This window comes from Protopterus annectens, chromosome 8.part0 (assembly GCF_019279795.1).
Source record: "Protopterus annectens isolate FY-2018-M chromosome 8.part0, PAN1.0, whole genome shotgun sequence".
In the NCBI taxonomy this organism is placed as follows: domain Eukaryota; kingdom Metazoa; phylum Chordata; order Ceratodontiformes; family Protopteridae; genus Protopterus; species Protopterus annectens.
Window position 1 is genome coordinate 1,182,824,488 of NC_056741.1, and position 17,774 is coordinate 1,182,842,261.

The 17,774-nt window shown below is 43.8% G+C and overlaps 1 long non-coding RNA gene across 1 annotated transcript in view; it reads left to right on the forward strand.

Moving 5' to 3' along the window:
* The first annotated feature begins 1,969 nt into the window (after positions 1–1,969).
* The window catches only part of LOC122808074, a 302,624-nt gene continuing 286,819 nt past the window's right edge, over positions 1,970–17,774 (forward strand). The window contains exon 1 of the long non-coding RNA XR_006365780.1: positions 1,970–2,024. This is a non-coding gene — a long non-coding RNA (uncharacterized LOC122808074). The remainder of the gene's footprint in view (positions 2,025–17,774) is intronic.

Here is a 17,774-nt window from a genome sequence, read left to right on the forward strand (position 1 = left end):
GAATACTCAGCAGCGGATTCTCATTTGCGATATATAAGCATTATCAGTACTGCTATGGTACTTCCAGGAGACACTGGTGATAATGTCATTTCCATTGCATACCATCTGGCAAATGATGAACAGAATCCCTTCCTCTTCATATACACCATTCTGTGCTAACCCTATGGGGCATAAGTATATGCATTGCATTGCTCTGAGAAGTAGTGGCATACCTGCCACTATGTGGAATGCTTGCATAGTGATTCACTATTCTGTAGGTTCTGGAGAATGTAGTGTAGTTTCTAACGTGTCACAAAATGTAGCTGATAATTCTGTCCCATTAGCCTATTGAGGATACCACAGCATGCAGTTTATCACCCAGAGGCCATGAGAATTCTATGGAGCACATTTCCATCCTCTGTGACAGATTGGACAGCCCACCTTTCCTGTTCTGTGCGATGTAAATGTCACATTTCACATGTCACAGATGATGCTGAGTACTGTCCTATCAACCCTAAAACAATGAGCTCTGATTAGAATACTGGGGTTTTGTGCAGTTCAGCGGTGACAGCAGCACTACAGACACAGTAATATTTACCAGTTAAACATGCTGTATTTTCTTTGTGACCCACAGACAGAATGTACAGTAAGTGCTAGATTCTTCTTAGTTACCAGCTATCCCTGTGTCTGTTAAAATGTTTTGAGTACACCAGCTTCCATTCTCTATTACCATATTGCCATCTTTGGTCAGCTACATCATCCATTCATTGTACGTGTGAGTAAATTTCAGCATTTTTGCAAAACTATTCTGTGAGTTTTCACTACATTTTACCAGTCTGTACAGATTTTATGCCTCTTTATTTCTGTTTTGCAAGCAGTCAAATCAATAATCAGCTCCTTTTTCATGTCTGAGCATAACACTGATTTAAACATTTATATAAGATTTTTATTGTCTAACATTATTTGTTCCATTTTGACTCTGCTACTTGCCAGTCACCATCCCCCTCCCATCAAATCAGTGCACTCTTTCCCCCTCGTAGGGGCAGGGATTGGCTGGGAGGGGCTATTTTTGCACAGGCATTGGGTAGCTTGGGATCTTTTTTTATTTGTTGTTGTTTTATGCTATGCCCTACTTACATGCACCCACCAGAAACAGCCCATGGTTATTGCATGCAGTGTGTATCAGTGCTGAACCACTCCTCACTTCTGCAAGGGATAATGTTAGCATGACTGTCTTACCCACACATGAGGCACCATGTGGTTGTTTCTCTGGTTTCCACCTGTGAAATCAAACTATGTGCATGTGCCACTGAATGCAGCCCCCGAAGGCTGGGCACATCCTTCTCACATGCATATGCCATGAAGCACCTGACCTGTTACTTGATATCAGGTTGTTCTGGGAAGTAATCAGGTCTTTATCCCTCTGTGATGTTGGTGCAATCTTTATTATCTAACTTAATATTTTCATTACTGGGTCTACCAAATATAATAAAATGGAGAACAGATAAGTGTTCTGATAAAGGAAGTAATCCCTTACAGAACTGCATTTTCCAGAAATCTGCAAATCTCACTAAAAATACTTCTTATCAGTTATCTGAAGACCATGATAAAAAAGACAGTAGCTTCTGGAACAGCAAGGAAAGGTGGATCCCTAAAAATAACACTGGGTCTGCTGTTTATGTCATATTGTATACAGAACATAAATATTTAGTAATGGTATCTTACTTTATGAAAAAAAAACAGGAAAGAAGCAAAGATTAAATTAATTAAAACACACAATAGCAATACCTTTACCAAAACTGGACTGAAGGAATGGAGAAACAAAGAAAGAGAAAGAAAAAGAAAAAAAAAGTGCAAGTAAATATCATGGAGAAGTATGAATTTGTAAGACTGATGTTTGTCAACCTGTTTTTATTATTGTTGTTGCTATTATTATTATTATTATTATTATTATTATTATTATTATTATTATTTACTTAGTTAATTTTATTGTTTTGCAGGGCAACACAGGAAGAAGTCTGGAATCAGAAGCATCCGTTTATACTGTAAGACATTTTGTATAACTTTTCAGAATTATCTCTGCTTCTCTATGTGTAAAGAGGATGTTTACAAAAAACAAAGGCATGCTGTTCCTCAACTAGACTTGAGTAGCTGTGACTATACCCTATATCATTCAATAAGTGAATCCCATCCAGTGCCAGACAGCAGACTGCTGATTCTAACTTTCATAGAGTTGAAGATTTTATAGCCTAGGCTATTGAGTGAGAAATTAAGTATTAAAGTAGCACTTTGATTCAGACATAGCTGAAAAAATGTTTAGAAGGACCAAGTTCAGTCTCTACTCCTAGCAATCCCATGGAGGTTATAGGTAACTTTTGCAGTTTAATATTCATGAGAAAGTAGCATAATCATTTAACATCCCCATTTATCTCTTTGTGGGTAGATTATTACACAGATCATTTGGAAATGCAGAGAAACTCAAATGAACTGCTGCTACATCTGTTTATGTATACAATAACAGATAAAATCAGAGTATACCAAAAATTAGGGATGTGTATTTGGTAGTAAAACAGTAGGATATGTAAAGTGCTTGATGCATGTTATTTGGAAAGAATAAAGAGAGGTTTTCAGTAGGATTTAAAATGACTTTGTATAACTTAGTGTTACCACCTGTCCATCTTTGGGCAGTTGTGACCTGCAAAGAAACTAAAAAATGGCACGTCCTGAGATTTTTGGACAAAAAAATTCCTATGTTTTCTTTAACAGTTGCATAGAGTAGTTGTTTTGTATCTGAAACACCTAAATGTTATATAAAGTAGCATACACAACTCAAAAGGTAAAATAATAAACTTTTATTTGGGCAAAAAAGTGAAGTTCTGTACTTTTCACTGGCCCTGGCTATGTTTTGCTCGGAAACATCTCACGTTTCTACAAAAAATGTCCGACTTATGGCATTTGACAAGGTGGCAATTCTAGTATAACAGTGTAGAAAGTAGAGAACATGGAACACAATGGAATGAGTAGGTTTATAGGGAGTGTTAGAACAAGTTTTAAAAATGATAAAATGGAAGCTAGGGTAGACTGATATAGGGAAGTCAGAGAAAGATATGGAAAAATGTGAAGGGATTTTCTGAAACAGACCTACATTAATGTTCAGCTGAAAAAGAAGGTGTTTGATATAAGGTATGCAGCTTTAAGGCTAATGAGTTAGCTACAATGATTTTCATGTGTTGTAATACATAAAACATATACAGAACTCAATTGGATTAAAAATCTCATGGAGGTTAGACCATGTATCTTGTCTCTGTGTGTTATCTATTAAGCCTCCTAACATGGCAATGCATAGCAGTGCTAGAAATATCTGCCATACCTTAGAAGGCAGAATCTGGATAAGTGAAGAATATATATTTGCTCCTAAGATTCTGTGTATATGGCGCTATATAAATATATGACTTACTGGAAATATTACTCATCTGCACCCTCCTGGATTCCTTTTATTGTGTGAAATTCAGCCAAACACTAGCAGTTTGAATGCAGAAATTTGATTCATTCCTTCTACAAGTAGGTTAGATGAAATGTCTGAAAAGTTGAATGTACAGCACTTACCATAAATGTAGATGTTCGAGTGTATTCACTGTTGCAGTCCTGGTTTCCCTCCCTCCATCCCCCTTTCTTCTTCTCTTTCTCCTTTTATTACCATTCTAACTTGTTGTTCTCCTTTCCTTACAAGGGACATATTGGTATTTATTTTACACTGGTGGGGTTTCTTCCAGCAGAACCTGGCCTCCTACTTGGGGGCTCCTTACATGGTAGGGCAAGATGAACTGATGTAATGGCATTGGCTGCCTTACTTTATACTACTGATGACCTGACAGCAACCGACGCAGAAATACTAAGTCTCTGATATTCTGGCAGGCCGAGGGCTACCCTGGCAGGGGTAACCCAAATGTAATGACTGCAACAGTGAATACACACGAACATCTACATTTATGGTAAGTGTACACAACTGTATTTTCCTGGATGCCATGCAAACACATGTAGCTGAGCACATTCACTTCCCCAGCACACGTGAGGAGAGGACCAGCAGTATGCGTATCTTCCACAGTGGAGCAGACTACCCAGAGGTACTGAGTTCCATAGACTGCATACACATCCACATCAAAGCACCACCTAGTGAACGGGGTAGGGTCTGCATAAACCGCAAGGGCTTCCCCTCCATCAGCTGCCAGGTCATGTGCAATGCCCAGGGCATTATCATGAATGTGTGTGCTGGCAGCCCTGGAAGCTGTCACGAATCCATCTGGCATTCATCACAGCTGTACCAGGCGTTTAACACTGGGGACACCCCATATGGCCAGCTGGTGGGGGATGCTGGCTGCACCCTGGAGCTGTGGATGATGACACTCATAAGAAATGCACACGCCTCCACACAAGAATGCCATAATGAGGCACATGCACAAACCAGGATCATTATAGAGCGTGTATTTTAGATGCTCAAGTCATGGTTCCACTGCGTTGACATATCCAGTGGAGTCTTGCAGTATTCTCCAGCCACATGTGTACACATGTTCATAGTATGTGCCATGCTATACAATATGATCCTGCGGAAACAGCTGCAGCAGGACCAAAATGGGGAGGGGCCACACAGCCCCCCAGCATTGCTAAGGCCTCTACAGGTACAGAGTGACTCAGAGGAGGAATATCCTGAGCCTGCCCCTGCAGGTTGATGGAGCTGTGCCCAGTATGCCCTGGCCTTGGCAAAGAGGCAATGCATAGCACATACACTGACACTGTAGGGACCCAGGGACTGATCTCTTTCTCTCTCTCTCTGACTCACACACATAGTAAAATGGATGCCAAACATCACACCACCTGTACCTTACCATGTTTAGGCAGTGTATTGCATGCATCCAACATAGTCAGCCCTCAAGCACCATCCTCACAACAGCCACAGGCAAAAGGTAAATCAGTCTCCGTAACAAAATAAACGAATAGAGTGGAATTTTCTGATAGCATGTCTATGCTATTGATCATGCATGCAAGGGAATAGGGTGGCTAACTGGGATAGCAGCAGACAATTGACAGCTCTGTGGGACAGCAGGAAGTGTATCCCCAGTACTGCCCTACTCACACTATGCAGTACCACCCTAGTTGACAAATACCACTGCAGTATATGTGGTGAGCCAAATAACTGGGGGGGGGTCATAGGCCACATGCATGAATGTCAAAGTGGGAGTCCCATACCCACCATCAGCCTCACCCAGCAGATCATATGTAGAAAACCATACAGAAATGCCTGGCAAAGGCCCCCACATGGCGACATTCATGAAATCCCTACCCACAGACTTTTACACAGTGATATCACAGCAGGTCTAGCACTGGAAGTATGGCTTTGAAAGGTAAGAAGTCTGAAACTACAATTGTCTATGCCAGAACAATCTGACCTGTGGTCGATACTGTTATGCCTGTAGTCTGAAAGATAGGGCACACCACTATGGTAAATAGGACCAAAATGTTAAGCAAATATCAACACAGTCTGTGCAGATGTGTATCATGTACAGATGTGTCGCCCCCCTCATACTCCCATAGAAATGCAGTAACATGTTCCTAGCCTTAAGCAGCATCTAGCTGTCACCCAGAGTGATGGCGCAATAGTAACAGAAAGCAATTGTCAGTAACGTCCATCGTCAGCTTACTGGTGCCATCCCAGGGGTGTCTACTGCCGGCAGCCTGGGAACATATGATCATTAGAATGCACTGCCTTGCTACAGATGGCTTGCATTTGTCACACCAGGCCTACAGGCCTCTGGCAAATGCTTATGCCTCACCCACAGTGCCCTGTTAGGGAGTGTCATGGGGTCCATAACACCAACATAACACAGTCCATAAAATGCAAAGAAAGGCCATGCTGATAACTGCTAGGAGCAAACCTGCCATCCTCAGGAAGCCAGAAATCTGGACAAAGCCATGAATAATGGGGTTATGAAGTTCCAAAGAGAAGAACACCTGTGAAATATTGCTCTAATAATGTTATAAAATTGATGGAATGATTTGTATTAGCATGGAATATCTGATGGGAACGAAGTCTGGAACTGCAATGTCAACTGTCAGTAATATCTGACTTCAACCCTGAGTGACTTGCAAAACACTTTTTCTTGAAAACCACACTTGTTTGGGTAACCAACAAAATATACGAGTCATGGATGTGGACATTCTGTGATATTATGTACAGTCGACAGGCAGGGCTAGGAGTTTAGACATGGGAATGCACTCACTGCAGGCAGTCCTAACCCTGGAAGATGGTGACATGTCTGCACCCACAGAACCCTGGGCCACAGCCATGGGGAGTAACACACCCTTCCCTGATCACTCATCCTGTGCAACATCCTGACCCCAACATGTGGCCATCCAAGCAAAATTAGGTGGGCCATACATATATGTGTGACAAACACACACCTCCAGGCTGGTCAAACAGTTTGACACACACAAGACCCTCCAAGTGCAGTCAACCATTGAGGAGAACCCAATGCAAAGTACTGGTAGCTATAGGCAAACATATCTGACCCAGGACACACACACCCCACATATCGTATCCCCTACAAATCTATCTGGAGTCTGCCTGTCACCCTGATCCTGTCTGACTTATATTACCCAACTGTGGACTGGAAATCAGACCAGGCCAGAACATAAATGCATAGAGATTCCACGATTGTAATATATCACCAAGGTGCTGGACCATTTCCACAGCACCAGCAGTCAATTGCTTGTAGGCACACCTCTCAGCAGGCTGGATTGTGCACGAATGCATAGCATTTGGCCCATAAACCTGGTGTGTGCATCATCCATCCTGTATTCCTCTGGTAAATCACTGTGATGATCTGAGGAGGCATGTCATGAGGTACTGAAACAATACATGTTATTACATGTTAATACAGTGTCAAATGGAATATATGTCAGATGCCTGCTAAAACTAGCCCTGTAACCCTAACAACCTATACATTACTTTGAGAAATTGTCACAATCACTGTATGGCCCATTGTCCCCCCATTTTGATAGGCTATCTCCAGATATCCTGCACCAACAGGTTGAGAGGTATGGCTGTAGCACAAAACAAACCAGGCTGGAGTACAACAATCCGTGGAATGGAGTCCCACATGTACTATAGAAGGACATATTGGACATGCTCATACACTTAGAGAAATGTCAGTAGGATCTAGAAATGAACAGGATTCCCCACCCAGTGCACTTCCCATTGCCCCACCTTAGCAGTCCTGAAGATGTCTGTCACCAAAGAAGTCATTTTTGTCAGGCCTCAGCCCCATAAGCTGTGTGGTGTGTGTGATAAATACATATCACTGTTGTACAAATAACTAGTTAGGTAGGAGTTTTAATCTATGTCCTGGCAAATGTAAATGTGTGTGTGTGTTTTGGGTCCATTCAAACCCAGTACACTTCCCTTTTCCATACTTTAGCAGTCCTGCAGATATCAGTCATCTTAGATGTGCCTTCCATCAGACCTCAGCTCCATAAGCTCTGTGGCTCATGCGATAACTGCATAACACTATAGTAGAAATAACTAGTTAGGTCAGAGTTCTAATCACAGTCCTGGCAAATATAAAAGTGTTTGTATTTACAACTGAAAGCTTTTGGGTCCATTCAAACCCAGTACACTTCCCCTTTCCCTACTTTAGCAGTCTTGCAGATGTCAGTCACCTTAGAAGTGCCTGCCATCAGGCCTCAACCCCAAAAGCTCTATGGTGCATGTGATAACTGCATAACACTATAGTAGAAATTACTAGTTAGGCAGGAGTTCTAATCTCAGTCCTGGCAAATGTAAAAGCATGTGTGTGTGTGTGTGTGTGTGTGTGTGTGTGTGTGTGTGTGTGTGTGTGTGTGTGTGTGTGTGTGTGTATGTGTGTGTGCGTCTGTGTGTGTTTGCAACTATAAGCTTTTGGGTCCATTCAAACCCAGTACACTTCCCCTTTCCTCAGCAGATATCAGTCACCTTTGAAGTGCCTTCCATCATGCTTTAGCCCCATAAGCTCTGTGGCTGCTGTGGTACCTGTATAATACTATAGTAGAAATAACTAGTGAGGTAGGAGATCTAATCTCAGTGCTGGCAAGTATAAAAGTGTGTGTGTGAGTGTGTGTTTACAACTAAAAGCTTTTGGGTCCATTCAAACCCAGTACACATCCCCTTTCCCTACTTTAGCAGTCCTGCAGATAGCAGTCACCTTAGAAGTTCCTTCCATCAGGCCTTAGTCCCATAAGCCCTGTGGCGCATGCTGTAACTGCATAACACTATAGTAGAAATAAACAGGTAGGAGTTCTAATCCCCATTCTGTCAAATGTGTGTGTGTGTACGTGTGTATATGTGTAGTTTAAAGTATTTTGTGACTCTCTCACACAGTACATCACCCATTGCCATACTTTACAAGGGCTGATGATGTTCCTCACCTTAAAAGTACCTTTGCACAACTGTCACCCTATAAGCTCCATGGTGTGTGTGATAAATGCGTAACACTGTAGTAGAAATAAATAGGTAGGGATTCTCATTTCAGTCTGGCCAAATGTGTGTGTGTGTGTGTGTGTATGTGTGTGTGTGTGTGTGTGTGTGTGTGTGTGTGTGTGTGTGTGTGTGTGTGTGTGTGTGTGTGTGTGTGTGTCTGTGAGTGTGTGTGTGTGTGTGTGTGTGTGTGTGTGTGTGTGTGTGTGTGTGTGTGTGTGTGTGTGTGTGTGTATCTCTGTGTCTGAATAGTATCCACTCTGTGGGTGGGTTCTTGTGTTTGTGTGAGAACCATACCATTGGGGGGTGGGTTTTGCAACTTTTTGCTGTTGCCTACCCAATACTTGTCCCAGTGTCCACATTACAAGGCCCACAGTTGCCATCCACTGTAGATGGACCTGTAGACACTCATCAGCCGTATAAGAATTGTGTCATGTGCAATAACTATGTGACAGTGTGGGATAGATAACAAGATAGGCTGTCCATCTAATCCTTGGATATTGCTCCCCATTCAGGAATCATACACAAACACAGTCAGGTAGGCAGCCACACCTACATCAGTAGGTGGACTGCAAACTGGTTCACAGATAGAACCCACAGTGTGAAAGCAGCATACCCCATCTCAGAATGCTGAACAGTCACAAGTGGAGTCCCACAGGTTGTGGACCTGGGTTTCCTCATGATTGGGATCCACACCTCTGAGGACTAGCCCAATACAAAGGTGCCCTGGCTAATAATGTCTGCAGATGAAAGCAAGGTGGGTGCTATTATTATCCCCTCACACAAGCTTGACATCCTATACAAAGGCCTTTCTGAGACCTAAGACTGTTGTTAGAACCCTGGATATAAGCTCAATACCAGATGATGTGCCACCATCCCCCTTGGGTACGACATTGTTCACATAAAGTAATACACTGATGGTAGTCCACTGAACAGTGATGTTGTTATAAAGGAACTGGGAACAGAGGTTGATAATGAGCTGTATGGTGACCACCACAGCGCCACTGTCTTCCAAATATCCTTGCATGTGTCACTACTCCTGACTCAGGGTGTGGAGTCTGGGAAATAAAAGGACAGTGCTTCCCTGTACACACCCCTCAGTAGGCCAATCAGTGTGTACTATGGCCCATTTGCCAAGTACCCCACTGGACACCAGCAACAACAGGAGATGCTGCAAATGTACCTCACAAAGAGGACCTTAGGTACTACATACTTGCCCCATATGGACAGACTCCAGCAACTGTACTGAGTCTCTGTCTCATATTGCCTACATAGGTGTGATCTCTGCCTGACATACACAGCCATGTCTGACCCAATTCTGTCAGGAATTCTACATCCGTGGACACCAATCTGTCCACATGACATGCCCCAAATACCCAACCCCATCCTCACAATCAATAGGACATGCTTGGAGGGACAGGTGCACAACCCAGAGACTGGCCATGCCATGGAATAGACACCACACACATGTCAAGCCAAGCACAGCACCGGTCCTCTTCAAGAGATATCAGGAGGAGTGAATGGGGAATAGAATACCCACCCTGGGGATCACTACAGTGACTATACTCAGTACACACACTGGGGAGTATCATCAGGTGGCATGATGCCAGTGTATTCCCATGGGCTAGCTTTGTAAAGCCTCCATGGCCATTTGCCACGTACACACCTATGACTCTTTGAAACCATGGATCGCAGGACTGTAAAATGTGTGTGTGTGCATTAGTGTGTTTTGAGAGTGTTTATGAGTGTGTAAACATGTGGGTGAAAGTAGTTGGTGGCTTATCTCACCCAGTACAACTACCATTGCCATAACTTACAAGTGTTGTACATGTTATTCACTATATAGGTACCTTGGGACACTCCACAACCTATAAGCTCTGTGTTGTGTGTGTGAACTGCATAACACTATAATGCCAACAACCACATAGCTAAGAGTTCTAATATGAGTCCTTGAAAATATGTGTGTGTGTGTATTATTGTGTGTAAGTGTGTATATGTGTAGGTTACAGTATTTTGTGGCCTCTCTCACCCAGTACATCTCTCATTGCCAAAATTTGCAAGGCCTGGTGATGTTCCTCGCTGTAGAAGTAGCTTTGGACAAGTGTCACCCCATAACCTCCATGGTGCATGTGATAAATGTGTAACAATGTAGTAACAATAAATAGATAGGAGTTCTACTCCCAGTCCTGGCAAATGTGTGTGAAAGAAGTGTATTGTGTGTGTGTGTGTGTGTGTGTGTGTGTGTGTGTGTGTGTGTGTGTGTGTGTGTGTGTGTGTGTGTGTGTAAATGACATATATGCCATGGATTCATATCTATGCTATGGTCCACATTCCTAAGTCTACTGGATGAGGTCTGTTGTTCACATCAACTGTAATGGTATCTGTAGACACTCTGCAGCCCTATCAGCCCTGTGCAACAGTATGGAATAGTATGTTACGAAGAACAAGATAGGTTGGTCTGCTAATGTCAGTACTGGCAAGTGTGTGTGTGTGTGTGTGTGTGTGTGTGTGTGTGTGTGTGTGTGTGTGTGTGTGTGTGTGTGTGTGTGTGTGTGTGTGTGTGTGTGTGTGTGCATTGGTGTATACAGTAGTGTTTGGGAGTGTGCACGCTCATGTGTGACAGTAGTATGAAAACTGTCACACCATCTACACCACCCAGTGCCATACCTTACAAGAGCATGTGATGTTAATCACTCTACATGTATTTCAGAAACACAACACACTATGAGCTCTGTGCCCCTTGTGATAAGTACCTAACACTGTACTACCAATAACTATATGGGTGGGGGTGTCAAACCCAATGTTGGCAAACGTGATCCTGTGTGCACGCACGTGTGTGTGTGTGTGTGTGTGTGTGTGTGTGTGTGTGTGTGTGTGTGTGTGTGTGTGTGTGTGTGTGTGTGTGTGTGTGTGTGTGTGTGTGTGTGTATGTGTGTGTGTGTGTGTGTGTGTGTGTGTGTGCGTGAACAGTATTCTCTGTGTGTTACATCAACACAATAGCCTCTGTGTGTCTGGTATTCACAAACCTTTGGTGTGTTCCACCCAGTACACTTACCATTGTCCACTGTACAAGAGCTGCTGACATCAGCCACCATGCACTTATCTGTATACACCCCTCAACCCTATCAGCCATGTGGCACATGCAATAACTGTTATACAGACCTGTTAATTGTGTACAGCTCTACCCTGGACATGGCACAGTCAATGTGTTACCACACTGCCATACTCCTTGTAGAAAACGACTGCAGGGCTACATCCTCCTGACAGACAGACACCTAGAACATAAACAGAATACATTATGGTGACCACAGTCAGCCAGTGTTAACAGCAATAATGCATCTTGGCTGGACAGCTACACACTCTGACATGTAACCATTAAACATGCTGGCTGACAAAACTTTACACAGCATTACATTGCTAAACTGTACTGAACTCACCCTGTGCATCAGAACCATGTTAGCATGTCCCTGCTTTGATGGTATGGATGACAGGGATGTGACACAGGTGTTATCATATACACAGGGTGTGGTGTGGGTTTGCCAGAGGCCTAGGCTGGGCCAGTTTATTGAAATAATGGGTATGGGTTGGGGGTTGTGTATTACATGGGCCATGCAGAGGTGGTGTGTGTAAGTATGGATGTGCCCTAGCTGTGATGGTGATGTTTGTGTATGGATGCACACAGTTCTGCCATGTTGCTGCCTATACAGGGTTATGTTGGACAGCTGTGGACCATACATGGCAGGCTGTACAGTTCACTGTGTCCAGCCATGGACATGGGAATTAGGCCTGCCAGAGGTTCCACTGGCACCACCAAGCCCAAGGCCTGACAGAGTAGTGCTCCCTGATGCTGACTAATGCCTGCTGGATCTGCTTCCCTGTTGGGACCGGCCAGGGTCATGTGCCCATGGCCTGCTGCATTGTGGTGTGGACAGCACCCTTCCTGCATTCGTGCTGGTACTACCACTACAGGAGCAGTAGCGAGATGTTGCACGGCCACGTAGACCTTCAGCTGTTTGTGGTGCTGTCCTATGTCCACGTGGATGGCCAACTCCCACCACAAGCTCTAACGCAGACATCCCACAGTTAAGGAGGGACACCATCTCACCCAACTGTCTGTCCATGACCTCAGCATAATAACAGTGGGCATCTGCAAGATGAGGGATGTTGTCACACATAGCAGGAAGATTTGCCATCTGGACCCTGAGAGTCTGTCTAGTGTGATGTTCCATACATGTCTGTGCCTCCATGATGGTCCAAAACATGCGTCTGGTGACACCTGCTGTTGCACTTCTGGCATGACCATGATGGGCATTACTCCTCCTCCATACACCCCTGTCCTTCTGCCTGTGTGGGACCTCACCTGTTATCCAGCTATGGCTGGTGGCTACAGAAACACTTGCCCTAGTCACCATACTTTCCTTTCCTATGCCACCACCTGCCAACTGTCCCTCATCTACGGCCACTGGTGATGGGGCATGTGTGGGCATTGTGACTGTGCGCGGGGATGGGCTGGACAAAAGTGGGATGCCAACCAATGGCACAGATTCAGCCCCTGACAACCCCGCCTGTGCCTCACTATGCCTATCATCATTGTCAGAGTCTGCAGAGACACTGACATCAGCTTCCACGTGGGAGGGACACTGACCCCCATCGCCACCTGTAAGGGGAAGACAATATATCTAATTTAATACCTGTATAGTATGGTTTACTTACACACACACATACACACACACACACACACACACACACACACACACACACACACACACAGTTACAGATGAAGTGGCACAAAGATATTACACAGACCTCATATTACCCAACAGTTGACATGCATGACACATGGCCCTCAACATCATGCATTGCAGCCATTCTTAAACTTTGTTACTAACAATCTACATCTCTGTGATGCATGAGTCACGTTAGTAGGTGACATCCCTTCCCCTAACACACATTGCACCCATGGACACATTATTGCTGTGCACTTGTATAGCACACTGGCATCTACTGTAGACCACACATCACAACTGTACAAATCATTGCTGAATCTGTAGATGTCTGGCACTTATGTTTGCTCTTTTTCTCGCAACCCCTATGTGTTTGTCTGACACATAACTGGGATGATATGAGGACTGATGTCACCAGTTAATGACATACATTTGATTTGCAAATCTCATCAGCAGCAGTGAGTATATGTGCAATCACATCTGGTTACACCAATGACCTTCTTAGTGTAACATGGACATGATAAGCGTACACACTAGCCTCTTTTGTGATATAAAATGAGACCACATTACTGCATTTGAAAACATTACACACCTTATATGTGACATATGACCTGTGCAATCCAATCAAGAAACAAATGTGTTAGTTGTGAAGATACTGAATGAGATAGAATAGTGCAATTGCATAGCTATGAACACCCTTAAACCAATGCTTGGTTGAAGCACCTATTAATTGAATTACAGCTGTTGCTCTTCCTGGGAAGGGGTATATTAGCATGGCACATCTTGCCTTGGCATTATTTGGACAGTCTTCCCTACAAAGGTCCCCCAACTATGTCAGATAACAAGGCCAGCTCATGTGCACAGCCTTTGGAGGTCACACTCGTGGTTTACTATTGGTGTTGAGTATAGGCTTTGTCTGGCCCAATTCATAACCTTGATTGTGTTCGGATAGAGCCATTCTTAGCTAGCTTTGGATGTGTGCTTCGGTTCATTGTTGTGTTGGAAGCTGAAACCCTTCTCCATCCTCGGACATATTGCAGATGCTTGACGGCTTTGGCACAGACATGAGTGTTATTTGTAACTGTTCAGAATTCCCTCCACCATGTCTACAGGCCTAGTTCCAGCTAATGAACAGCAACCCTAATTCTGGACACTGCCACCATCAAGCTTCAACGTGTGGATGGTGGTCCTCAGGTGAGGTGAGGTGTTGCTTGTGCACCACACATAGCTTTAGGAATACTGTCTGTAGGTTTGAACCTTGATCTCATGACAGCATTACACATTGCAGCACATGCCTTTGGGAGACTTGATGTTATGTTTTGCTAACTGTACACAGCCCTGGATGGTGTTTGATGTGGGTAAATGCTTCTATCTACCTCCCCATAGGCCAGACACATTCAGAATACAGACAATTGTTGCCACATGTACTACAGAAATAGTACTTGCCAGAGAGTCCTGCAAGTCCCTCAGTGTTGCTGCATGTCTCCTGGCAGCCTCCCTGACCAGGTCTCAACATGTCTTGTCATCTGCTTTGGAAGGACATTTGGTTCTTTTCAACAGCATTGTTGTCCCATATTTAATCCACCTTTTGATGACTGTCTTTACAGTGTTCCATGGTATATGCAATGCTGTGGTAATTTTGGTGTACCCTACTCCTGACTGATACCTTTCAAATATAAGATCCCTATGCTGCTTTGTAAGATGTGTGCAAGTCATGTCTGCGTCTGGTACAGGCAACTGAGCAAATTTTATGAATACACCGCTCTGACAGTGGACCGTTATTTGTTGTTACATTGAGTCTCTGTACCTGATGGCAGGTGTGTACCCAAGCAGAGTGAATGCTGTCAGTACACCACAAGCTGCTCCCACAATATGTTATTTGTGCTCAGATATGCATCCATCATGATATAAGGTTTGTATACCCCATATTTGGTGGCCAAACATATTGCTTGGTTTTACAAGTTAATTGTTCATGTTATGGTCACATCACAGAATGGAAAAGGTGTGGAATGTAATATTGTGGTCTCTCATTGTATATTTAAGAAACACTTGGCATCTTGACAGGGGTGTGTACACTGTGGTATCCACTGTATAGGATTAATGTTTCGTACATGTCCCTACCATAGCCTATTTGTCTCCCCAGTTTGTTGGTTTGTGTCCAGATGTCTTGCACTGACAGGTTGTGAGGTATGCTGCAAGAATGTTACATTACCCCTCAGATAGGCCCCTGTGGTGACCAATGTGATCCACTGCAGTTATCACCACCACAAGTGAACATGGACATCAAACAATATGGCTAGGTGTATATTGGCAAAGCACAACAAAACAATTACATACTCACCAGCTACAGACTGCTGTCCCAGTAGACCAGAGGGAGACAAATAGGTGTGGCAGAGAGGTACTGTCAACATGTGGCCTTGGTACAGGGGGGAAGCAGCATTTTTGCACATTAACAATACAACCCCCAATTTTACAAAATACGCTGCCCATCACCATAGATGTGCACTTATATGCATTACCAAACCCAGTCCACAACTACTGTCTTATCTGACATATTCATGCAAATACTCTACCAATACAAGTTATGTAAGCTAAAGTACTCTAGTAGTGTACAATAGGGCCTCACCTGCACGCTTCTCGTCCATTGTGTCGGGGGCACCCACATCCATGATGCTGGATTCATGGAGATCTTATGTTCTTGGTGACCCAAGCTGTTCTTGTGCTGTCAGTGGGGCCTGCATGAGTGGGCCCCCACCTGTGGCTGTTGCTTCCCTGGCTATGGTAGCAGCCCTTCACCGGACATTATGTAGGAGGTCAGTAGCATGATGCCGGACCTGCTTGTACATTCTTCTGTGCAGGCCAACATCGTTTACCCTGTGGACTAGGTCATTCTCTCCCGCAGATGTTCCTGACTACGGCCAAACATTATATTGTAGTGCTGTATTAGAAACTCAACAGTCTCAGAGGTTTCTGCTGTAGGGCGGATTCCTCACATGATACATCCTGCCTGGAAGATATAAACAGTGAAACACATCATAGTACCTTATACAGTTGTTAACAGTATGGACAGAAATTGCACATCAACAGTGGATATTTCATGCCAGCACTCACAACTACACCATACCCCTGTAATCTATCAGCACAATATTAGCTGCATTGCACTTCTGGCCCTGATGTGTCATATTTCCCCAATGATAGACAGTTCATTGCATAAACCTCTATTCACCAGTCATTTGTGTGTAGAGGGATGACAGTGGCCATCTTCCATGTGGATGGAGTGTGGATGTTGCTGAGGCTGTGTTTGAATACGGTGTGTGATGGAACTGTGAGCACTTGCCTGAGTTCATGTAGGATGTAGACATGGATGTTAACAGGCCCCATGGAGACTTGCTGTTGTTGCCTTTCAGTAGGTAATATGTAGTTGATCACCACTGATGATGGGAGGGGTGCAGTTGATGTGCATATCTCCCTATAGGGATGGTCTGATGCAGGTTTCCTATAGCCATGGCATGTGTGTATGAGGTGTGATTTAACATCAGTACATGGTGAAATTTGTTGTTTCCTCTGGGACTGACAACATATGTGGAGACACCCTTATAACTGGCCTTGGCAGTGTGGATATGTGCAATTTGTACTCATGGTTAGCCTTACATGGAGTCACCTGTGACCTTACATGCTGTTTCAGATGGAGGTCGACATACTTCCAAGTTGTTGTCTGCACCTATGTGGCCCTGTATGGCAATATAGGAACCTATTATGTGGTTTGTGTATTGCTGCTGTCGACCAAAGGGGACTAGTCTACCTTGGTGGAGGTGGCTTTTACAGGTCAGGTATTGCTGAGTCCATACAATTACAGTGGATATGTAAGTGTACACACCCCTGTTACAATGCCTGGTCTTTATGCTATTATAACTTGACACCACAATAACTAATTTCCACACAATTCTCACTTTTAGTCTGACCTCTAGCCTGTACAATGTCATTGAAAACATAACCATTTTTTATGGGAAAACATATGCAAATTGAAATCAGGACAATAAGCTGGTTGCATGTGTGTGCACATCCTTAAACCGATACTTTGTGGAGGCATCTGTTGAGATAATGACAGCATTCAGTCATCTTAGGTCGACGTCTATCATCATGGCACATCTTTACTTGGTAATAGTTGCCCAGTCTTCCTTGCAACAGTGCTACAAATATGTCAAATACTGAGGGCATAGCTTGTGCACAGTCTTATTCAGGGAAATCCACAGAGTCTCTATTGGATGTAGGTCTGGCTAGCATATTCCTAATCTGTAATTTCCATATGGTGAAGCCATTCTTTTGTCGATTTGGATGTATGCTTGGGGTCATAGACATGTTGACAGACAACATCCCTCTTCATCTTCACCTTTCTAGCAGATGACTGATGGCTTGGGGACAAAACTGGTTGGTATTTGCAACTGTTCATAATTCCCTTCATCTTGAGTAGAGGCCCAGTTCTAGCTTTTGCAAAGCAACCCCACATCATGATACTGCCACCACCATGCTTCACCAGGGGGATGGTGTACTTTTGGTGATGCCTT